Source organism: Pseudophryne corroboree, chromosome 9 (assembly GCF_028390025.1).
Source record: "Pseudophryne corroboree isolate aPseCor3 chromosome 9, aPseCor3.hap2, whole genome shotgun sequence".
NCBI classification, from domain to species: Eukaryota; Metazoa; Chordata; class Amphibia; order Anura; family Myobatrachidae; genus Pseudophryne; species Pseudophryne corroboree.
This window is the reverse complement of record NC_086452.1, coordinates 90,075,028-90,099,717: the sequence shown is the minus strand read 5'-3', so window position 1 is coordinate 90,099,717 and position 24,690 is coordinate 90,075,028. Positions and strand designations below refer to the sequence as shown.

The 24,690-nt window shown below is 47.0% G+C and overlaps 1 long non-coding RNA gene across 1 annotated transcript in view; it reads left to right on the top strand.

Annotated features, from left to right (window-relative positions):
• The first annotated feature begins 6,121 nt into the window (after window positions 1-6,121).
• Window positions 6,122-24,690, top strand: part of LOC134956721 (uncharacterized) — a 107,064-nt gene continuing 88,495 nt past the window's right edge. The window contains exons 1-4 of the long non-coding RNA XR_010186127.1: window positions 6,122-6,624; window positions 10,387-10,551; window positions 12,577-12,724; window positions 15,226-15,391. This is a non-coding gene — a long non-coding RNA (uncharacterized LOC134956721). The remainder of the gene's footprint in view (window positions 6,625-10,386; window positions 10,552-12,576; window positions 12,725-15,225; window positions 15,392-24,690) is intronic.

The following is a 24,690-nucleotide window of genomic DNA, read 5'->3' as shown; positions in this document are numbered from 1 at the left end:
ATTCTGTATGAGGGTCATAGGCTTGTAGAGGTGGGTATGTTTGTGTGACTGTATGGTTGTTTAGCGTGGTTATTTATTTTTTAATAATTGTAACTATATTAAGCATACTATGCAGCAATGTACTAATGGTTTGTGGGTCATCTTATGTCAGTCTCCCTAGACACCTGACATATAATACATATACATCTGTATATAATACATATACACATGTAGCAGCCCTCATCTGTCCCGCGATGCGTACGCATGCATCCCAGTAGTGATTTGCCATGACTGGGTGTAAAGTCGCCCCACAATTAGACAATGTATTTTCTATGGGCCACAGGTGCGAATAATCACATGCAGAGCCGGTCATAGGCATAGGCAAACTAGGCAATTGCCTAGGGCATTTGATATGCCTAGGGGCATCAGCAGCTTCTGCTGATTAAAATGATATGCGGCATGCCTATATTCTGTGTGTAGCATTTCATATGCAGATACAGCCACAGTCTCACACAGTATATAGGCATGCTGCATATCATTTTAATCAGTAGAAGCTGCTTGTGCATCCTAGCCACATAGCAATGCAAATAAAATGCATTTTCATTAAAAAAAGGTGCCAGATGTTAGCATTGAGGCAATATTTATGAGGACACATCTGTATCCAAGCAGAGGCAGAGGTCACAGTGTTAGTGGCAGTGTGATTGCAGTGTGCATGTGAGTGGGTTGGTTGTGCAGTAGTGTTTGGAATATGTGTAAGTAGCATTATGTGTGTCACATAAAAATGCATTAATAATGTGCAACATATGTGTAAGGGGCACTATGCGTGTCATTATGTGTATAAAGGTATTAATAATGTGTGGCATATGTGTAAAAGGGTACTACTGTATGTGTGTCATTATGTGTATAGGGGCACTAAAAATGTGCAGCAAATGTGCAGGGGGCACTATGTGTGTAATTATGTGTATAAGGGCATTAATAATGTGCGGCTTATGTGTAAGGGACATTATGTGTAAAAGGGCATTAATAAAGGTTGTCATAATGTGTAAGGCCCATTATGTTTATAAGGACATTAATAAATTGTCTCATATGTGTAAGGGGCATTACTGTGTGGAATTATGTGTATACATGCATTACTAATGTGTGGCATTATCTGTATAAGGTGCTCTACTATGTGGCATTGCATATAGAAAGGGCACTACTGTGTCGTCTAATGTGAATAAAGAGCAATAGGGTGTGATGTAATGTGAATAAGGAGCAATTCAGTGTGATATAATGTGAATAAGGGGCTCTACTGTGAGTAGTAACGTTTATAAGGTAAAGTGATACTACTGTGGGATGTAATATGAATTATGAACACTATCGCATGATCAAATGTGAATGAAGTTGCAGTACTGTGTGGCGTAATTGGAATTGGGCTTACTATTGTGTGACCATGCCCCTTGCCAGCAAAAACACACCCCTTTTTCGGCTGTGCGCCAAATGTGCAAACTGTTCCTATTTAAAATATAGGGGATACAAACACCAAAATAAGGACTGCTATGGGTGAGATGTGATGGTGCTGGGAAAGAGGTGCAAGGTCAGAGGTGGAACCAGCGGTGGTGCTAGGGGGCACCAGCCAAAATCTTGCCTAGGGCATCATATTGGTTAGGGCCGGCTCTGATCACATGTGCCCGTTTGCAGGCACGCTACCTGTGAAAGACAATCTTGGGTGCAATTATTGGCATGCTGGATAAGGGCTGCTACATCTGTTGGTGCTGATGCCAGGAGAATACTACACTTCGTGGCACAGTGGATCTTGTGTGTTATCGCTCTGGTCTTACCCAGTTAGTGGCTGGTGGAAAATGCTCCTATGTAGATTTGTGAGATTCTGCCCCTTACATCTGCTTGCGCCTTGATAAGCAAGATGGGGTGTTCTAACAGTTTAAGAGGGACATGTACTAAGCAGTGATAAAAGTGGAGAAGTGAGCCAGTGGAGAAGTTACCCATGCCAACCAATCAGCTGCTCTGTATACGTTTATAGTATGCAAATGATAAATGTTATGTCAATGCTGATTGGTTGCCATGGGCAACTTCTCCACTTCTATCACTGATTAGTACATGTCCCCCTCAGTATGAATTACTGGTGGCAGTATACCAGCAGCAGCATCCCGGCCACAGGTATGCCGGCAGCGAGGCGAGTGCTAGAAAGCCCCTTGCAGGCTCGCTGTGCTCACCACAGGTTATCTTCTCCTTCTACGAGTGTCGTGGACACCCACAGAGGTAGAATAGCCTACGGTACTGGTATTCCGGAGGCGGCATTTCAGTGCTAGTCAAGATTCTGGCGTCGACATTATTACCGCCGGGATCCCGACTAGTGGTATTCTAACCCCTTCCCGTTCTAACACAGATCGACTACAGTACAGGCGTGCTCGCACAATAGAGCACACATGCTGGCCAGGAGCAAGACCCATATCTCCATGTGAAAGCTGTGCTATTTGCAGATGGGCACCGGCAGGTGCACACAGTGGCGGATTGTGATAATGACTTATAGCGCTAGTGAACAGCTTGTATTGGGCTGTTTACGAGTGCCCTGCTGACTCTGATTGGTGATTGCTTCATGGCTCAGGCGTAGATTATGCTCTATGGGGGTCATTCCGAATTGATCGCTCGCTAGCAGATTTTAGCAGCATTGCACACGCTAGGCCGCCGCCCTCTGGGAGTGTATCTTAGCTTAGCAGAATTGCGAACGAAAGATTAGCAGAATTGCGAATAGAAAATTCTTAGCAGTTTCTGAGTAGCTCCACACTTACTCCTACACTGCGATCAGCTCAGCCCGTTTTGTTCCTGGTTTGACGTCACAAACACGCCCTGCGTTCGGCCAGCAACTCCCCCGTTTCTCCAGACACTCCCGCGTTTTATCCTGGCACGCCTGCGTTTTTTCGCACACTCCCAGAAAACGGTCACTTTCCGCCCAGAAACACACAACTTCCTGTCAATCACTCTCCGATCACTTCAACAATGAAAATTCTTAGTTCGGACGTGAGTAAATCTACTAAGTTTTGTGCTAAAATACTTAGCGCATGCACACTGCGTACCATGCGCATGCGCATTTTCGCATTAATCGCTCTGTTGCGAAAATCGCCAACGAGCGAACAACTCGGAATGACCCCCTATGTGCATGTTTAAGCAAACAAAATAAATACGGGGGTCTGATTCTGTGTTATGCGCAATTCACAATGACCATGGGTCCTGCAGAGTTCAGTATAGTGCACATGCACCAAAGAAAGGAATTGGCTTCTGTGCATGTGGTGGATCAGGTATCTGCACATGGATGAAGATCGCTAGTGCGCACAGACTGATGCGCTCTTCCGCAGACTACGCCATCCGTTTATTGAGCGTTTTGGACAGTATCTGGATGACGACCATTGGAGCTCTTCTGTCTCGTGGGAGTGTAAGCTGACTTCCTTACTTAGTGGCAGATGGAGATTGGATGCCTGTTATTATTATTATTATTATTATTATTATTATTATTATCCTTTATTTATATGGCGCCACAAGGGTTCCGCAGAGCCCACTTACAGAGTACATATGCACATTATCAAAACAGGAAAACAGTGACTTACAGTTGAAGACAATATAGGACAAGTACAGGGTAACTAAGCATAACTACACCAGTAGACGACAGAGATAAGTTTCAAGGTGGCCAAAAAACTGCGGGATTTGGGCAATTGAGGATTATCAAAGTAAGAAAAGGATAAGCACATGAGGGAAGAGGGCCCTACTCGTCAGAGCTTACATTCTAAAGGGGAGGGGCAGACAGACAGGGGTGACACAGATGGGGTTGCAGCCGGACCTTTTGCACCCAGCATGGGTAGCAAGCAGATATCCAAAGCTAGATCGAAGTGTATCCGCAGCTCAGAATCAGCCCACAAATGGTTAAATACATGGGCGCAAATGGAGTATAAGTGCATTACCCAAATGAATACTATTGCTGACTGGCACACAACTGAAGGTAGATGCTGCTTCGCATAGTATTGCAACTGTGTGGGTATTTTAAATAAACACATGTAGCTTTCCGCATCACCGCCATACTGTCTAACAGCCATTATTACACACACTATAGACCCACTGATTCCCTTTGGGAGTTGCAATATTAAAAGCTGTTTTCTATAAACATAATGCAGCGCACCACTGCGCTGAAAGACATGTATCACATCTAAGACCTCCGTGTGGCATAACAATTATACCTAAATCAAACACATTAGCAGGGTTACTGAGTGATCTTGCCACCAGTCACTCCTTCTGTTGTTGTATATATTTCCATCTCTTGCTTTCTGACATGAATAAACAAATCCACTAGAAAAGAGATAAACTCAATGTATAAAATTGCTCAGTCTCACAAAGTGTGACGTCCCTAGAGCGCCGGACTTGACATTTTGTATTGTTTATATCACTTATACAAGATAAATATTTGGGAGGGAGGTAGGACTGCGTGCACAGTGGCATCTGGGACCGTGGGGTCAGCGTTTCTAAACCATGTTCTATAGCTGCGAAAAAGGAGCACTCTAAAATAAATGGATTTGTCTTTGTGTTTCTCCCAATGGTTCTTCAAGAATAATCTGAAATGCTCTCATATATAGCTCCATTTACATTAATAGGGTAGTCTACGCTTTCCTCTTTATAATCCTTTATATCTTCTTTTTTTTATCCAGCTTGTTATAACCTCTACTTACGATCTTGAGATTTCAGCTAACATCTATCAATTCAATTTGAAAAGAGGATTGTATGAGCCAGGGGTGTAACTAGTCATTTATGGACACCATAGCAACATATTGTAAGGCCCTATGTACTGGCCAATTTCATAACAACTCACATAGAAACATGAGATAGACAAGGTAGACAGGTTACCCCCCTCAGCTGCACCCGCTGCACCAATGGTAGCAGCACTCTTGGCCTGAGCTCTCTCTTTCGCAGGGGTGCAGCTTGGGGAGCACTTGCCCCGGGCAGGGCCGGATTAACAATGGGGCGGATGGAGCTGCAGCTCCAGGCCACCCCATGAAAATAGGCCCACAGCATCCCCTGCTGCTGGAAACAGGAAAAAATATTTTTCCTATCACAGCAAGTCAGCAGCACCAGAGAAGCCTCAGAAGCCCTCTCTGCGCTGAAAAATTTGTTTTTTCCTCCCCTGCGCCGTGACCTCACACTTTGTGAGACATGCCACAGGCGCCTCCCCTCTCCTGTGCACCACAGCAGCAGCCAGCAGTGTACTTGCCTCCATTGACGCATGGTGACAGCGACTTAGCCGCTGTTTCAATCCCGTGACCCCTCTGACGAGCCAGCTAGTGGTGCTTACTGCTTACTTAATGGTAGGGTTTTTTTGTGTGTGTGTGTGTGTGTGTGTGTGTGTGTGTGTTTTTTTTAAAGGGGGCGTGGTCACGGGTCCGTGATTAGGCCACGCCCACCTTTTCCGGATCTGCCTGTCTGCTCCTGCTGTGTCCGCAAAGCCCAGTGATGAGTGATTGGGGGAAACAGGGGAGAGTGGGAGGGCTGTGGGAAACAGGGTATGTGTGTTGAAAGGACAGACAGGTGTGTGTAGGGAACAAGGTGAGTGTGTGTGTATGGTGACTGGAGGGGCAGGCTGTGTAGGGGTGGAGGTGGGGGGGCTTTGTGTGTGTGGTAAGATGGGCATGTTGCTGGGAATAGTTGTGTGCACAGACTCTGGGTTGGTCACATTGGAGGCTATGCTCAGGTGGGCGATCTGCACGTCTGTGGACGCTCGGTCCTTGTGCATTCTGCTGCACAATGGTGGTCATTCTGACCCGATCACACGCAGCAGTTTATCGCAGTGGTGCGATCAAGTCAGAACTGTGCATGCGCCGGCACCGCAGTACGCTGGCGCATGCCAGGCGGCCGAAGGGCGTCGGCCCGCTACGATTGCCTCTGCCTGATTGTCAGGCAGAGGCAGTCACTGGGTGGGGGGGGGTAGGGGGTGGAACGGCGGCGTTTGGCCGCCGTTTCGTAGGCGAGGTCCAGCCAACGCAGGCGTGGCAGGACCGAACGGGGGGCGGGCCGCAGTGGCTGTGTGACGCCACACACAGCCGCTGCGGGCCGTGGAACGATGAGTAGCTCCCGGCCACGCTAAAGCTGCGCTGGTCGGGAGCTACTCTTGAAGTGCAAAGACATCGCCGTTGTGCGATGCCTTTGCACTTCTGCGGGGGGGCCGGCACTGACATGCGGGGCGTACTAGCTCTGTGCTGGCCGTCCCCCCGCATGTCGGTGTGAATGATCGTAGCTGTGCTAAATTTAGCACAGCTGCGGTCATTTCGGAATGACCCCCTACGTGCACTGGGAGGGACTTTGTTAGCAGTGTTGGACTGTTGACTGCTGGGGTGGGGGCGTGGAGGGTCACTGTTCGTCCAGCTCAGGGGATCCTGCCAGTGGTGGTTTTAGGTGCGGGCTATCAGGGCGGGCACCCGAGACGCTGCAGCCTGAGGCCGCAGTCATTCCGCCAGAGCCATCAGCACCCATCTGCTGCCTGCACCAAAATGCCGCTCGTCACTTCCTGCTCCGGCCGGCCGCCTACCATCCTGGCCACTTCACGCTGGCCGTACCCCACCGTGGAAGTATAACAAGAACATAGAGCTGGAGGACCACAGGTGCCAAATGGTGAGTGACGACTTGCTGGTGCAATTTGTATAAGGCGCTACCTGGCGCAATGTGTATAATGGGCTACTTGGCGCACTGTGTATAATGAGCTACCTGGCGCACTGTGTATAACGGGCTACCTGGCGCAATGTGTATAAGGGGCTACCTGGCGCAATGTGTATAAGGGGCTACCTGGCGCAATGTGTATAAGGGGCTACCTGGCGTAATGTGTATTAGGGGCTACCTGGCGCAATGTGTATAAGGGGCTACCTGGCGCAGTGTGTATAAGGGGCTACTTGGCGCACTGTGTATAATGGGCTACCTGGTGCAATGTGTATAATGGGCTACCTGGCGCAATGTGTATAAGGGGCTACCTGGTGCAATGTGTATAAGGGGCTACCTGGCGCAATGTGTATAAGGGGCTACCTGGCGCAATGTGTATAATGTGCTACCTGGTGCAATGGGTATAATGTGCTACCTGGTGCAAATGTGTATAATGGGCTACTTGTGCAATGTGTATAAGGGGCTACCTGGTGCAGTTTGTATAACATGCTCTACCTAGTGCAACATGTATAAAAGGGGCTCTACCTGGCGTATTGTGTATAAGGGGCTCTACCTAGCGTGTATAAGGGGTACTACTGTGTGGTGTAATGTGACTGATGGAGACTACGGTGTGGTATAATGTGAATTGGTACTATTATGTGGCCATGCCCCTTCCCCAATGAAGCCCCTCCCCTACATTATTTGCTCACGTCATCAGCGAGCACTGTCCCTGTTTTAAATGGGGAAAAGTGGGGCACCAAAGGAATCGTACAACCTGGGTGCCATAAGGTCTAGAACCAGCCCTGGATCCTGCCCCCCTCAGCAAACCCCGCCTCCACTGGGGCTGCTTACAGAGGTTTCCTCAGCTGGTTTTCCATCCCAATCTGCCCTTGGCAGCAGTCAAGCTTAGCTTCTGGAAGACAGCCCGGGAGATCGTGACTGAGTTATCTGGCTGGTGCTGATTGCTAAGTAAAGCCGGGATAAATAGCTGCTGCACAGACAGAGGTTGGTGCACGCCGTGAGGCATGGCTTCTTCATAGGGAAGGGGTGAACCCTCAGTTATCCCCCTGTAGTTGTGTCCCCAGCAGCTGTGCCACCAGTTAATTTGCCCCCTGTAGTTGTGCCCCCAGTAGCTGTGCCCTCAGTTGATTTGCGCCCAGTAGCTGTTCCCCCTGTACCAGTGCCCCCAGTAGATCTGCCCCCAGTAGCTGTGCCTCGTGTAGTTGTGCCCCCTGTAGATCTGCCCCAAGTAGCTGTGCCTCTTGTAGCTGTGCCCCCTGTAGCCGCTTTGAAACCCTAAACAAAAAAAATACACCATACTTACCAGCCTCGCTCCTGCTTCTGGACAGCTGCTGCCGCTGCCTCCGGGCGCCGGCTCCTCTCTATGGGAGAGACGTCATGACATCTCTCCCATAGCAGCGCCGCACTGACACTAGGGTCAATTTTGACCTCTAGCGTCAGTTAGCGACGCCGGCTGCAGCGGGCACACACCGCGCTCGCTGCAGCCAGGGGAGCGGGGAGAGAGGGAGGTAATACTTCTATTCACTGCACGTTATGGAGCTGGCAGGGTGACTGGGAGCGCTAATGTATTGTAATACAGCTATATCACTGCATGTGTGGAGCTGGTAGGGTGATCAGGAGAGCTGATGTGATGTAATACGGCTATATCACTGCACGTATGGAGCTGGCTGGGTGACCAGGAGCACTGATGTGATGTAATACGGCTATATCACTGCACGTATGGAGCTGGCTGGGTGACCGGGAGCGCTGATGTGATGTAACTATGCTATATCACTGCACGTATGGAGTTGGCAGGGTGACCGGGAGCGCTGATATGATGTAACACTGTTATCTCACTGCACATATGGTGCTGGCAGGGTGATCGGGACTGCTGATGCGATGTAACACTGCTATATCACTGCACGTATGGAGCTGGCAGGGTGACCAGGTGACCTATTTGATCCTTATTTCTGTGTAAGGGTATCCTTATGTCTATCCCATTCATGTTTATATTGCTCTACTGTCTTAGCCTCTACCACCTCTGATGGGAGGCTATTCCACTTATCCACTACCCTTTCTGTGAAGTCATTTTTCCTCAAATTTCCCCTGAACCTCCCTCCCTCCCTCCAGTGTCAGTGCATGTCCTCGTGTCCTATTACTTCTCTTCATTTGGAGAATGTTTCCCTTTTGGATCTTGTTTTACCCCTGATATATGTGACAATCTCTATCATGTCCCCCCTTTCCCTTCTCTGCTCCACACTGCACATAGGGGGTCATTCCGAGTTGATCGCTCGCTGGCAACTTTTTTCAGATAGTCGCCGCCTATGGGGGAGTGTATTTTAGCTTTGCAAGTGTGCGAACACTTTTGCAGCCGACGGCACAAAAACTTTTTTTTTTTTCAGTTTCTGAGTAGCTCTGGACTTACTCAGCCGCTGCGATCACTTCAGTCTTTTTGGTCCCGAAATTGACGTCAGACACCCGCCCTGCAAACGCTTGGACACGGCTGCATTTTTCCAAACATTCCCAGAAAACGGTCCGTTAACACCCACAAACGCCCTCTTTCTGTCAAATCACCTTACGTTCCACTGTGCGAATGGATTCTTCGTTAAATCCATCACCCATCACCGATCCTCTTTGTACCCGTACGACCCGCCTGCGCGTTGCGGTGCTTATGCATGCGCAGTTTTGCCGAGATTTAACCTTATCGCAGTACTGCAAAAAGTTGCTAGCGAGCGATCAACTCGGAATGACCCCCATAGTGAGATGTTTTAGTCTTTCTGGGTATGTTGTGTGATGTAGGCCATGCACCATACTAGTTGCCCTTCTTTGTACAGTCTCTAATGTAATAATATCCTTCTGAAGATATGTCCTCCAGAACTAGACACAGTATTCTAGATGATACCGCACCAGTGACCTATACAGTGGCATTATTACTTCTCTCTGCTGCTGATTCCTCTCCCTATGCACCAAGCATATGACTAGCCTTCCTCATTGCTGTGTTACATTGCTTACAGTGAAATGGATTGTAACTGCGCCTGTCAGGCAATGAATATATGGATGTGCTTGAAAGACTTGTAAAAGAGAAAAAAATAAATGATTTACTAAGTTCGTTATAGACAGACAATAATTCTAGATGTCACAAATCACATAACAACAATCACAGTTGGCTCTTGATAAAAGAAATAGGGAAATTTCAATAGAAAGAATTGAATGAGAAAAAGAAATGCTGGTACTTGCAGTGTCCCTAATAAAGGGAGTGTGATTAGTCTTATGTCCACTAGAGGATGGCGCCCCACCTCTCTGTGTATGAAGTGTCTTGTGTAATGAAGGGAGCGCCTTAATAGTTCCAAAACGTGTTACGGTCTCTATTGGTCCGACACTCAGGTGGTGGAGGGGGGGTGGGGGGGTGTAAACAGAAGCCCGGTGACGATGGTAAATACCTCCAATGATTGTAAGGGGTGCCCCTATGTTGTACTATGGGCGTGGGGACTGTTAGCAGAGGTTCAGATATAAGAACTCTGGACACACTGTCCTCACCGGGGTCCATGTATGATCAGTATGACGCTCCGTTACAAGCGCCCTAATGATCCCCAGAATTCCCGGTCAAGATGGGGTCTTTATCAAGATGGCCGTTACAGACTCCCTGACAAAGACCCCAATGGGTGGATACGCGTAGGAGAACCAGCCCCTGCATGCAAGCAGAATCACCACTAATCAGAGCTCTATCCAAACTTATTTCAGGTTCCCTCAGAAACACCGGTGTACGAGGAGAGCGCGGAGCCGCAGCAGCGGCGACCACATGATAAGAAGCCTTAACCAGAAGCCACCAGGAAACAGCAGCAGCTGTAGGAGACGCGAGGAGAACAGAAGCAGGTGGACGCTGAGACACACAGAGCTTAGGAACAGGTAAGACTCCGTAAGGAGAGGAGACAATCCTGGCGGACCGTCCTTCACAGGCCTCGAAGCTGTTGACTCCCCCCCCCCCCCCCCCCCTCCCCCTCTCCTCTCCTAATACTGGCACTGAATCCTGGGATCATTAGGGCGCTTGTCACGCAGTGTCATCCTGATCATACCCGGACCCCGGTGAGGACAGTGTGTCCGGAGTTCTTATATCTGAACCGCTGCTAACAGTCCCCCCACCCATAGTACCACATAGAGGCAGCCCTTACAATCATTGGAGGTATTTACCATCGTTACCCGGCTTCTGTTTACACCCCCCCCCCCCCACCACCACCTGAGTGCCGGACCAATAGAGACCGTAACACGTTTTGGGACTATTTAGGGGCGCCCTTCATTACACAAGACACTTCATACACAGAGAGGTGGGACGCCATCCTCTAGTGGACATAAGACTAATCACACTCCCTCTATAGGGACACTACAAGTACCAGCAACCCCCCATCTTTTCTTTTTCTCATTTAGTTCTTTCTATTGCAATTTCCCTATTTCTTTTCTCAAGAGCCAACTGTGATTGTTATGTGATTTGTGACATCTAGAATTGTCTGTCAATAACGAACTTAGTAAATAATTTTTTTTCCCTCTCTTACAAGTCTTTCAAGCACATCCATATATTCATTGCCTGACAGGCGCAGTTACAATCCATTTCACGGTTAGTATTTTATAGGCAGGTTTTGGGGAAGCCCCATCTTACAATCTTGCTGCCCACAACAATATGCCCGTATCGGTGAGCGCGAAGTGAAATCTTCTAGTCAAATTAGTTACGTTGCTTACCTGCCTTTATGTCACCTGAGATACTGACTCCTAGATCCCTTTCCTCCTCAGTAGTTCCCAGTATAGTGCCATTAATACTATATTTAGCCTTTGTTACCTGAGATAGTGACTCCTAGATCCCTTTCCTCCTCAGTAGTTCCCAGTATAGTGCCATTAATACTATATTTAGCCTTTGTTACCTGAGATAGTGACTCCTAGATCCCTTTCCTCCTCAGTAGTTCCCAGTATAATGCTATTAATACTATATTTAGCCTTTGGATATTTGAGACCCCAAGTGCATGATTTTGCATTTTTTTGGCATTAAACTGTAATTGAGGTGGTAATGGAGAGAGGATGAGATGAGGTGGTGTGGTGTGGGGTAAATGGGATTGGAGCAGTAGTAGAAGGGAATTGGGCTCTGTAACTTCAGGGAAGGGTAATGGAGGAACTAGAGAATGGGTCTTGGATTTTATGAAAGATGAATAAGGGAAATTGAGACAGCGGGACATAGGTGGTAAGAGTGGAGCCATGGGAGTATCAGAGGGAGTACATTGGGGTAATAGAGTAAGGCGGATGATGGTTTCCTTAGGGTGGGGAGAGGTGTCTGGAACAGGAATGGAGGTAATAAAGGATGAAGAGATAATAGAAGGATGGGAGGTGTAGTGGAGTGGTAGAGGGTAATTACACATTGAGGTTAGTACAGGGGACAGAAGTGTAAAAGTAATGAAAGTTGGGGTAATAGAGGGTGGGTGGATGAAGGAGGCAAACTGGCGATAATGGAGGGTGAGGTGATTGGTAGTGGGGTTGTTAGAAGGAGGGGAATGGGGGTGATTGCGGGTGGAAGGGAGAGCTGTCTGGGTACAATAGGTGGTCTGAAATGATAAGGGAGGAGAATGAGCGAACTAGAGTAGGGGGCTGTGGCCTTAGTGAAAATGGAGGGAAGTTAGCGGAACTGGAGCACCAGGATGGTGAGAGTTGTACAGGGCAACAGTGCATGCTGGTGCTATATAACTGCATTGGGGGTCTGGGCATGTGGCCCCTCTATCTCAATTAGTTGTGGGGGAGGGTTGTTCTGCTGAATAGTGGGTGCACTGTCCGTGTCCATCTGAAAAGCCCCAGCAATTCTGTGATATATGTATTACCTCTTCCATACTATGTCCATGCTGCTCTCTGTGGGGCTTATATGATGTGATGTCCTGACGGCTGGTGTCTTTCTTCCAGGCATGCAGATGAAGAGCTCAGAGTGGAAGCAATGCAAGTCTAATGCTCAGGTGTGGAGAACCGGGGGTATGGAGGCATCCCAGTGGAAAGTAAAGGGATCGGTGACTGACCAGTTCCATCCAGAAGATTGGGACCATCCACTATCTGGGTGTGTAGGCTTGTCCATTACTCTGTATCTTCCTGTCCTTCATACCTCCCTCTCTGCAGGCTTTTCCCTCTTCAGATTGGCTGCTTTATGTCATTATAGAGGTGTTCTCCGTAGCACCATAGATGCTGTGACCGTGTTATAGCATAAATCAGGGGGAATGCTTCAGTTACCTGCTTATTCCAGTTACCAAATTCTCCAATATGTGTTCATGAGAATACACCTACACCACCCTGACATGTGTCCCACGTACCTGTATATCCTGCACGGTGCTGTCCACAGTGCGTTACCTGTAATCCCAGCAATCTCCCATATCATTGTACCGTGCCCCTCACATACACAAGGCTCCAATATGTGTCAGTGAGAATACACCTGTACCCAGGGCCGTAACTAGGTGTGTGCTCCGCACATAGCGCTGCAGGGTAGGGGGCGCTGTTGACAGCACTTGTCAATTATAAATGATCTAATTAATTTCACTTGCAGTTTCCTCCCTTTTTAAAGCCCAGCATCTACTGACCGCCTCCGTCTCCTATCCCCACCCCTATTGTCGCTAATACCTATACAGCATTTATGGACTTAACTTGAGAGCTCCTTGTTGTTCAGTCGCACTGTCCTTCATTACATTTCAGGATGCTGATGTGCCCAGGATACAAACCCATTGCCTATGACATTGCAGTCGGACACACTATTCATTGAGCTATCTGCCCTTGCATAGAAAGCTAGAGAATTCCAAGCTGGAGAGTTCTAACCATTTGAAGTTTACCTTGTACTTTTTGTAAAGGGGTGATAAGAGTTACCTGTAATCCCAGCAATCGCCCATATCATTGTACCGGGTTCACTACGATATGCCGGCGGTCGGGCTCCCGGCGCCCAGCATACCGGCGCCGGGAGCCCGACCGCCGGCTTACCGACAGTGTGGCGAGTGCAAATGAGCCCCTTGCGCGCTCACCACGCTACGGGCACGGTGGCGCGCTACGCGCGCCACACTATTTTATTCTCCCTCCAGGGGGGTCATGGACCCCCACCAGGAAGAATAAGTGTCAGTATGCCGGCTGTCGGGATCCCGGCGCCGGTATACTGTGCGCCGGGATCCCGACAGCCGGCATACTGAAGACCACCCCATTGTACCATGCCCCTCACATACCCATTACCCTGTCACCTTACCAGAATCCTGTATTTATACCCAAATAACATAGTGGCAATTGGAGCCTATACCAGCATACATGGTAGTAACAGTCACAAAGCATAAACACTCAAACACGATTGTAGTTGTTATTTTAGTTTATTGTTGTTATATTATAGTTGTATATAGATGTTATAAGTTGTTATATTATAGTTGTATTTAGATGTTGTTATAGTACAATATAGTATAGTACAACTTATAGATGTTATTCTTTGATGTTAAACAGTTGGTATATGAGGATGGTAAATAATAAGTCCGTTGTTACTTACATCTGGAAGATGGTGAGCTGATGTAAGTATCTCGCTGTAAGCGGGTTAGTCAGATCTCTTTGGTTTTCTGCCCAGCTGCTTTTATCCACTGGAAGACATTTCTCTTGGATGTTTTCTCTGTGCTGTGGGCATTCTCAGTGTCCTTCTTCTTACATCTCCTCCCCAGCTTGCTCTGTATCCAGGTCCTGACATTGTATTTGGCCTTATAATTTATAGCACCAGTGGTGGTTTTGTCAGGAGTGTGGCAGGCGCTTGTGCGCGGCTCGGCCTCTTGTATAATAGTGAGGCCAGGATGTCTTTTCTCACCTGGAGATGTTTTCTGGGTGGTGGTGTAAGGACATTCATGGCAGATGTTTGTATGTGTCTCGGCCACTTTCATGAGATTAAGGCTGGAAGGCCTTCTCCAACCTAGAGACGTTTTCTGGGTGGTGTTGTCCAGAACGTCATGCCAATCATTTATTTGTGGCTCAGTGTCTTTTATGTGAGTGAGGCCGGGAGGTCTTTTCTTGGCTGGAGATGTTCTCTTGTTGGTGTTTTTCAGCCATCCATCCCACACATAAAATTTCACCTTAGGGTAGTAATAATCTGCCTCAATGATGTCTTCCTCATCGCTGTCATCGAGTATGATAACAGTGTCAAGGGTCTCAGTATTGCAGATGTCTTCTTCTGCACTGGTGTCATCTGTATCCCCATCAGGTGTATCTGCCTCTCTGCCATCATCCTCATCATCCTCATCATCACCAGTATAGACGGTTGGATAATAATAACTATCGGAGCACGTCTCACTGGTGACATCATCCTCTTCTTCCTCCTCCTCTTCCTCCCCATTGTAGTATACCACTTTTGGGGCATCTTCCATTTCAGCACTGACATACGATGTTACAATTGTGCCGAACGTCACAGCGTGGTAAGTGACCATTTGTAAGTAAATGTCATCGTTCATGTCCGCCTCTTTTATTAGAGTGAGGCCGGGCGGTCTCCTCTCACCTAGAGACATCTTCAGTCTCAGGCTGATAATTCGCTATATTGAATTTCTCTCTCTCTCTTCAAAGCTCCTTCACCAAGCAACTCGTATTGAGAAGTGAGGTTCCAGAGGCAGCAGCAGCCGATTATACCGTGTTTGTGATGTCACAGTGTACTGGCTGAGTGACATCATCACCAGCCATCAGCACCAGCCTGGAGAAATGTCCAGCTTGTTTATTTCATCAGTCCATACAGGTGCAGGTATCCGTGTTGATGCACAATTACATACAACCTTCCTGCATCATATCCTTCTGGGAGATTCAAAAAAAAACCACATAAACCAAGTTTTAAGAACAATTAAGTATACAAATATATATATATATATATATATATATATATACATACACACACACACACACACACACACACACACACACACACACACACACACACTTCATGAGTGTCCTGGTTTAAAGAGTTGTATGGTGTATGGTGGCCTATACATACAGTAGATATGTAGATATATATGTGTGTGTGTATCTATCTATCTATCTATCTATATATATATATATATATATATATATATATATATACATACACACACACACACACATACACTCTCTTTAAACCAGCACACTCATGAAAATAAATATATATATATATATATATATATATATATATGCACTTGCTTTGAACCATTTGTGTACTGAGCCTTTAGCCCTTAACTGTCACTTTTTCCCCCAAAAAGACGCTCAGAGATTGTCGGGTTTTTATGAGTGAATTAGGTGTAAAACATGAAGTTTCTCTTCCCTGCAGCTGCTAACACTTTCTGTCTGACTGGTCGCATCCTGTGCCTCCAGGTCAGATAAAGCACTTGCTGGTGTGGTCGCATATGATGCCACCATGCCAGGCAAGTGGTTAATAGCTGGTTTCTAGGGTTTCCCTTTCCATATAATGTTCTCCATCATAATATCTGTCCTTTCATTTCCTGTACATCACTTGTAACTCTACAAGCCCTCAAAAATTGAGAGTGGGCAGACCCGGATTAACAATGGGGCGGATGGATCTGCAGCTCCAGGCCCCCCATTGAAAATAGGCCCACAGCAAACTGACAGCGTTGACACGAAAAAAACTGCCAGCAGCCTCCTCTCTCCCATGCCTCCGCCTCCAGCACTGTCACCTGACATATCATGGTGCCGTGCAGGCAGTCTGCTGGCTGCCCGTCCTCCAGTCTCTCCTTCACTGGGGGTCCTGCTGCCACTTCGCTAAGCTCCGCCCCCAGACTGAACGGGGAGCTGCTGCTGCAGGAAGCTTGGCAAGTGTTTTCTTGATTAATGTGTGTATACTGTTTGTGTGGTGTGTGTACTGAATGTGTGTGTACTGTATGTATATGTGGTGGTGTGTACTGTGTGTGGTGTGGGTACTATGTGTACTATGTAGTGGTGGGTGTGTGTATAGTGTGTACTGTGTGTGCATGTATATATGTGGTGGTGTGTGTACTGTGTGTGCGTGTGTTTATATATGTGGTGGTGGGAGTGTGGGTATATGTGGTGGTTGATGTGTGTACTTTGTGTGTGTGTGTGTGTGTGTGTGTGTATAGTGTGTACTGTGTGTGTAAAGTGTATACTGTGTATATCTGGTGGAGGGGGTGTTTGTGTGTACTTTGTGTGTGTATATGTGGTGGTGGAGATGTGTGTGTGTATATGTGGTGGTGAGGGTGTGTGTGTATATGTGATGGTGGGGATTTGTGTGTGTATATGTGGTGGTGGGGGCATGTGTGTGTATATGTGCTGGTGTGTGTATATATGTGGGGGTATACAGTGTGTGTAGTTTGTATTGTGTGTGTATATATGTGGTGATGGAGGTTTGTGTGTATATGCTATGTTTGGGAGGGCTGCACTAATACCTATTTGTTATATGAGTAGCAGCTGAGGAGGGAAGGGGTTCCACTAGCCCTTAGAAATTGGATACTTAGCATATATAACTCCCAGGGTTTATCCTAAATGAATAATATCACATATTCAGTCTACTTTTAAAATCTGGTATAATCCAATTTATTATGTTTTAAAGCATAAAAACACAATATTATTTACAGTTTACATGGTTTATATAATGCTGGTGGTCCTAATACCGGTATACATAGACAGTACATGACAAAAAACAAGAAACATTTAAAATCATACTTGCCTACTCTCCCGGAATGGCTTGGAGGCCCCAGAAAATCGAGTGACCGTCCCCCCATACATCCTAAGGAATACATTTTTCCCTCTTTTTACCAGTTGGGAGGCTCCCTATCACTCGCTGCTCAGAGCAGAGCAGTGGTGACCAGACACTATACGCATGCCCACAGCGTCTATTCCATGCCCCCACTTTGACGGAAATTGAAGGTGTGGCTTGCGATTGAGTCATCCACGTGAAACCACGCCCCCTTTCTCCCCTGCTTCAGGAATCCAAATGTTGGGAGGTATGATGTGGTGGTGTGGGAGTTCGTCTGTACTTTGTGTGTGTACTTCATGTGTACTGTGTGTGTGTGTGTGTGTGTGTGTGTGTGTGTGTATGTGTGGTGGTGGTGGTGGAGGTGTGTGTGTACTTCATGTGTGTGTAGATGTGGTGGTATGTGTACTTTGTGTGTGTGTGTGTACTGAGTGTGTATATGTAGTGGTGGGGGTGGGTGTACTTTTATATGTGTACTGTGTGTCTATACCAGAGGTTCCCAAACGCTGTCCTCAAGGCACCCCAACAGTCCAGGTTTTAGGTATAGCCATGGCTCAGCACAGATGGTTAAATCAAATTGACTAAGGTGCTAATTAGGTCACCTGTGGCCAAGCATGGATACATTTAAAACCAGGACCATTGGGGTGCCTTGAGGACTGCGTTTGGGAACCTCTGGTCTATACTGTATGTGGTGGGTGGGTGTACTTTGTGTCTAGTGTGAGTACATATGGGTGGGTGGACTTTGTGTGTGTGTGTACTGTGTGCGTGTATATGTGGTTGTGTGGGGAGGTAAATGAGTTAGTGGGTACTGGGATGTTGAAATTCATCAATGAATGGCTTATGAGTGCTAGGTGGGGGTAGTTAATGGGTGCTGCTGTGTGTTGTAAGGGGTGCTGCTGTGTGTGTGTAGTATCGGGTGCTGCCGTGTGAGTGTAGTAAGGGGTGCTGCTGTGTGTGATTGTAGTAAGGGGTTGTGCCATGTGTGTGTAGTAAGGGGTGCTGCGGAGTGAGTGTGATAATGGGTTCTGTGGTGTGAGTTTGGTATCGGGTGCAAGTGTGCGTAGTAAGGGGTGCTGCCGTGTGTGTGTAGTAAGGGGTGCTGCTGTGTGTGTCTGTAGTATGAGGTGCTGTTGTGTGAGTGCAGTAAGGAGTTCTGCTATGTGAGTATAGTAAGGGGTTCTGCCATGTAATTGTAGTAAGGGCTGCTGCTGCTGTGTGTGTAGTAAGGGCTGCTGCGGAGCGAGTGTGGTAATGTATTCTGTGGTGTGAATGTGGTATCGGGTGCAAATGTGTGTGTAGTAAGGGGTTCTGCCGTGTGTGTGTAGTAACGGGTGCTGCGGTGAGAGTGTAGTAACAGGTTTTGCGGTGAGAGTGTAGTAACAGGTGCTGCGGTGAGTGTGTAATAGTGGGTGCTACAGGTCATGCCCCGCCACATCACTAGTCACATCCTCGGCGGTCATATATAATAGGTCCTTTGTAAATTTCAGCTCCAGGCCCATGTGGAACTTAATATGGCACTGGCCCCGGGTAACAGAAGGGGGATACATTCGGCATGATCAATCAGGCATGAGATGTACAGGGCCAGCGACAGGGGGGGGGGGGGCTCAAAGGGGACACCTGTACCGGGCCCCAAGGATCATAGTGACCACAAGGATATGCCACTTAGTGCCCGGCAGAGATGTGAGACATCTTGTCCAAATAGGCAGTGAGCTGTAGACGGTGTGGGCACAACCTCAGAGTGACAGGAGCCTCTCACACACAGTGACTGTGCGGCACAAGTGTGCACCCGCTCTTCCGGGACCAGCTCTGTTGCAGGCAATTACAGGACATGGCAGCAGCACTGCTAGCCAGGATTTTCATGCCCTGTGGCGGCCCCTTCTGGTGGGGTGTGAAGGCCGCATGGTAACTGCTGTTTGGTACTTGGGAGCAGAGCCGGCCATAGCTATAGGCAAACTAGGCAATTGCCTAGGGCATTTGATATGCCTAGGGGCATCAGCAGCTTCTGCTGATTAAAATGATATGCGGCATGCCTATATTCTGTGTGTAGCATTTCATATGCAGATACAGCCACAGTCTCACACAGTATATAGGCATGCCGCATATCATTTTAATCAGCAGAAGCTGCTTGTGCATCCTAGCCACATACCAATGCATTGCAAATAAGATGCATTTTCATAAAAAAAGGTGCCCGACGTTAGCATTGATGCAAGATTTGTGAGGACACATCTGTATCCAAGCAGAGGCAGAGGTCACAGTGTTAGTGGCAGTGTGAGTGCTGTGTGCATGTGAGTGGGTTGGTTGTGCAGTAGTGTTCAGAATATGTGTAAGGAGCATTATTTGTGTCATGTAAAAATGCATTAATAATGTGCAACATATGTGTAAGGGGCACTGTGTGTCATTACGTGTATAAGGGCATTAATAATGTGCAGCATATGTGTAACAGGGTACTACTGTATGTGTGTCATTATGTGTATAGGGGCACTAATAATGTGCAGCAAATGTGTAGGGGGCACTATACATGTCATTACGTGTATAAGGGCATTAATAATGTGCGGCATATGTGTAACAGGGTACTACTGTATGTGTGTCATTATGTGTATAGGGGCACTAATAATGTGCAGCAAATGTGTAGGGGGCACTATACATGTCATTATGTGTATAAGGGCATTAATAATGTGCGGCATATGTGTAAGGGACATTATGTGTAAAAGGGCATTAATAAAGGTTGTCATAATGTTTAAGGCGAATTATGTTTATAAGGACATTAATAATGTGTCTCATATGTGTAAGGGGCATTACTGTGTGGAATTATGTGTATAAATGCATTACTAATGTGTGGCATTATGTGTATAAGGTGCTCTACTATGTGGCGTTGCGTATAGAAAGGACACTACTGTTTCATCTAATGTGAATAAAGAGCAATAGGGTGTGGTGTAATGTGAATAAGGAGCAATTCAGTGTGATGTAATGTGAATAAGGGGCTCTACTGTGAGGAGTAACGTTTATAAGGTAAAATGATACTACTGTGGGATGTAATATGAATTATGGACACTATTGCATGATAAAATGTGAATAAAGTTGCAGTACTATGTGGCGTAATTGGAATTGGGGTTACTATTGTGCGGCCATGCCCCTTGCCATCAAAATCACACCCCTTTTTGGGCTGTGCGCCAAATGTGCGAACTGTTCCTATTTAAAATATAGGGGGTACAAACCCCAAAATAAGGACTGCTATGGGTGAGGGGTGATGGTGCTGGAAAAGAGGTGCAAGGTCAGAGGCGGAACCAGCGGTGGTGCTAGGGAGGCACCAGCCAAAATCTTGCCTAGGGCATCATATTGGTTAGGGCCAGCTCTGCTTGGGAGTGCAGCGCAGGTGATTCTCTCCCCGGGGTGAGAGTGGCTTGGTGAGGGGATACAGGGCTTTGGGATGGGGTGAGGGAGCTGTGAATGCAGCATTTGGGAGAGACAGACTGTGGGGTGTGTGGAAGGAAGGAGAGAGGGAGACAGTGTGATGTGTGTGTGGGGGGGCGGGAGAGATATACATATTTATATATGCGTATAGTTAAATAAATATATATTTATATATTAACAGTTTCTTATATAGGGGGTAATTCCAAGTTGATCGCAGCAGGACATTTTTTAGCAGTTGGGCAAAACCATGTGCACTGCAGGGGAGGCAGATATAACATGTGCAGAGAGAGTTAGATTTGGGTAGGTTATTTTGTTTCTGTGCAGGGTAAATACTGGCTGCTTTATTTTTACACTGCACTTTAGATTGCAGATTGAACACACCACACCCAAATCTAACTCTCTCTGCACATGTTATATCTGCCTCCCCTGCAGTGCACATGGCTTTGCCCAACTGCTAAAAAATGTCCTGCTGCGATCAACTTGGAATTACCCCCATAGCGCAGCAAATTCTGTTGCACTTTAATATATCTATTAAAGATTTCTGTTGCTGACCCTGCAGATGGATCAATGAAGGGTGATGATTAATATATCTTGCGTAACCATACACAAGATATATTCAGTTTACTATTGAACGGAGTGATCCTATTTGTACTGCTAATGACAGCTTTGCCACAAAACTCCTATTTGTTACACAAGATAGCCCCTGTCACTTATTTTACCATTATACTTTCCCTACATTTCTTATTTTATCATATTACACCACGTATTTTGGGGAAATTTTCTTTTAATTGGATTTTATCAATAAAGGTTATTTTTTAGTGACTTATCTGACCAGTGCACCAGGGCAGGGGTGTATCTACCCATTGTCCAGGATGGCACTCGCCAGGGGCACCAGCCGAGCAGGGGGCGCCGCCTGACAGTGCCACCCTCGGCCAATGGTGGAATCCCTTCAGCCGTAGTGTCTGGCAATACCTGCTGTGCCGAGCTGCCTGTGCATTGCCTGGGATGGAGGGTGGAGGATCGCTCAGCAGGCAGGAGCTGGCACCGGTGTCCGGCACCGTAATGCACTACAGGGAAGAAACTGAAAATAAACTACAACTCCCATCAACCCTTGCTGTCGGGAGCTCCCGGTGGCAAGGGTTGCTGGAAGCTGTAGTTTATTTTCAGTTTCTTAACGTAGTTTGGCACGGTGCCGGACCCAAGCGCCAGCTCCTGCCTGCCTACCCCCATTTTCATTGGCCACGTCCCATGTGGCATATGGCCATACCCATTTTTGTGTGTGTGTGCGCCGAAGGTGTGCGCACACAGTACCACAAAGATTTTTTTCTACTTGCACCACTGGGTAGTGTGCTGCCCTGCTCTTCTTTGCACTACTATTTGATTATACTACCTGGCCTTGGGTGGCATTGCCTCCACAGCCAGGCCAGGTACTCCTGATGTCTCCTCAGTGTTATAAGAATTACTGTGTGGGCATAATGTGTAAAGGGAACTGCTACTGTGTGGGCATAATGTGTATAAGGGTTACTATTGTGTAGCATAATTTGAATTGGGGGAACTATTGTATGGTCATGCCCCTTTCCCACAAGATCATGTCCCTTTTTTGCACATGCACATTTCCCTACTTCAAATATGGGGGGCGCCCGTCCCTTACTTTGCCAGGGGCGCCTGGACCCCTAGATACACCCCTGCACCAGGGCACGATCCTTTTTCTTTGGGTAGCTCCTCTTCATCAATATAACACTATACATTAGGACCAAACTTTGACCCTGAATCTGTATTTGCTGGTGATGTGAAGTTGAATTGGTGAGAGCTTTCCTTACTAGATTGCTAATCCGTTCCTTACTCCATTGCACTATAATGAATATATATATATATATATATATATATATATTAGTGATGAGCGGGTTCGGTTCCTCGGAATCCGAACCCCCCGAACTTCACCAATTTTACACGGGTCCGAGGCAGACTAGGATCCTCCCACCTTGCTCGGTTAACCCGAGCGCGCCCGAACGTCATCATCCCGATGTCGGAATCTCGCGAGATTCGTATTCTATATAAGGAGCCGCGCGTCGCCGCCATTTTCACTCGTGCATTGGAGATGATAGGGAGAGGACGTGCAGCGTCCTCTCAGTTGTGTTCAGTGTGCTGCAAATATCTGTGCTCAGTGTGCTGCAAGTATCTGTGCTCAGTGTACTTGCAAATATCTGTGCTGAGTGTGCTGAAAATGTCTACGTTCTCTGCCTGAAAAACGCTCCATATCTGTGCTGCATTGTAGTATAGGAGGACAGGACAGTGCAGAATTTTGCTGACCAGTGACCACCAGTATAGCAGTATGGTACAGTAGTCCACTGCTCTACCTACCTCTGTGTCGTCAAGTATACTATCCATCCATCCCTGTGGTGCATTTTAGTTGTTGTGCGGTTTATATATAGTAGGAGGATAGTGCATAATTTTGCTGACCACCAGTATATAATATATAGCAGTACGGTACAGTAGTCCACTGCTCTACCTACCTCTGTGTCGTCAAGTATACTATCCATCCATACCTGTGGTGCATTTTAGTTGTTGTGCACAGTAGTAGGAGGACAGTGCATAATTTTGCTGACCGCCAGTATATAATATATAGCAGTACGGTACAGTAGGCCACTGCTCTACCTACCTCTGTGTAGTCAAGTATACTATCCATCCATCCCTGTGGTGCATTTAAGTGGTGCGGTGTATATATAGTAGGAGGACAGTGCATAATTTTGCTGACCACCAGTACATAATATATAGCAGTACGGTACAGTAGGCCACTGCTCTACCTACCTCTGTGTCGTCAAGTATACTATCCATCCATCCCTGTGGTGCATTTAAGTGGTGCGGTGTATATATAGTAGGAGGACAGTGCATAATTTTGCTGACCACCAGTATATAATATATAGCAGTACGGTACAGTAGGCCACTGCTTTACCTACCTCTGTGTCGTCAAGTATACTATCCATTCATACCTGTGGTGCATTTAAGTGGTGCGGTGTATATATAGTAGAAGGGCAGTGCATAATTTTGCTGACCGCCAGTATATAATATATAGCAGTACGGTACAGTAGGCCACTGCTCTACCTACCTCTGTGTCGTCAAGTATACTATCCATCCATAACTGTGGTGCATTTTAGTTGTCGTGCGCAGTATAAATAGTAGTAGGCCATTGCTATTGATATATTACTGGCATATAATTCCACACATTAAAAAATGTAGAACAAAAATGTGGAGGGTAAAATAGGGAAAGATCAAGATCCACTTCCACCTCGTGCTAAAGCTGCTGCCACTAGTCATGGCCGAGACGATGAAATGCCATCAACGTCGTCTGCCAAGGCCGATGCCCAATGTCATAGTAGAGAGCATGTAAAATACAAAAAGCAAAATTTCAGTAAAATGACCCACAAATCAAAATTAAAAGCGTCTGATGAGAAGCGTAAACTTGCCAATATGCCATTTACGACACGGAGTGGCAAGGAACGGCTGAGGCCCTGTCCTATGTTCATGGCTAGTGGTTCAGCTTCACATGAGGATGGAAGCACTCATCCTCCTGCTAGAAAACTTAAAAGAGTTAAGATGGCAAAAGCACAGCAAAGAACTGTGCGTTCTTCTAAATCACAAATCCCCAAGGAGGGTCCAATTGTGTCGGTTGCGATGCCTGACCTTCCCAACACTGGACGGGAAGAGGTGGCCCCTTACACCATTTGCACGCCCCCTGCAAGTGCTGGAAGGAGCACCCGCAGTCCAGTTCCTGATAGTCAAATTGAAGATGTCACTTTTGAAGTACACTAGGATGAGGATATGGGTGTTGCTGGCGCTGGGGAGGAAATTGACAGGAGGATTCTGATGGTGAGGTGGTTTGTTTAAGTCAGGCACCCGGGGAGACACCTTCTCTAGGCAGGCGATACCGA